Raw genomic sequence first — 655 nt, 5'->3', positions numbered from 1 at the left:
AAGCCAAACCAAGATCCAAATAAACATATAATGGACTTCAAGGAGATTATGAACACCTTTCAATACAATAGGGTGTCACAATATGCAATGTACTTAAAGGCATTCCCCTTTTCGCTCAAAGATGATGCAAAGCAGTGGATTCGAAGCTTGCCCGTAGGTTTGATTAGAACATGGGAGGAGATGACCAGAAAATGCCTTGATAAATATTTCTCCTCAGCTAAAATGGGCATGTTTAGAAGAGAAATACATAACTTCTGCCAGAAAGATACTGAAACGGTTTTTGAAGCATGGAAGAGGTTTAAAGAGATTGTTCAAAAGTGTCAACATAGCAGAATTGAACTCTGGATTCAACTCCAGGACTTTTGGGATGGATTGTCACTGGCCTCACGTAGAATATTGAGCAATGTAGTTGGAGGCCCGTTGATGAAGAAGACTCCAGAGGAGATAGTTACAATTTTAGATGAGCTATCTGGAGATGCAAATCAATGCCCCTCTGAGAGTGCGGAAAGAAGAAGATCAACTGGTGTTCACCAGGTTGATGCTAACACATATGTGTAGGTATAACTTGATGCTATGGCCAAAGAGATAAGGAAGCTGGCCTTAGCCTCGATACAAAGTGAGCCTCACACAACTTGTGATATATGTGGAAGAGGAC

At 40.9% G+C, this 655-nt stretch overlaps 1 non-coding gene across 1 annotated transcript; it reads right to left on the bottom strand.

Moving 5' to 3' along the window:
* Window positions 1-228: 228 nt before the first annotated feature.
* On the bottom strand, window positions 229-335 carry LOC117273586 (small nucleolar RNA R71). Its single transcript, XR_004503590.1, has one exon. It is a non-coding gene; the product is annotated as a small nucleolar RNA R71 (small nucleolar RNA).
* Between the last annotated feature and the right edge of the window lie 320 nt (window positions 336-655).

Source organism: Nicotiana tomentosiformis, chromosome 12, assembly GCF_000390325.3.
Source record: "Nicotiana tomentosiformis chromosome 12, ASM39032v3, whole genome shotgun sequence".
In the NCBI taxonomy this organism is placed as follows: Eukaryota; Viridiplantae; Streptophyta; class Magnoliopsida; order Solanales; family Solanaceae; genus Nicotiana; species Nicotiana tomentosiformis.
The sequence above is the reverse complement of the archived record's forward strand: the minus strand, read 5'-3'. Positions and strand labels throughout refer to the sequence as shown.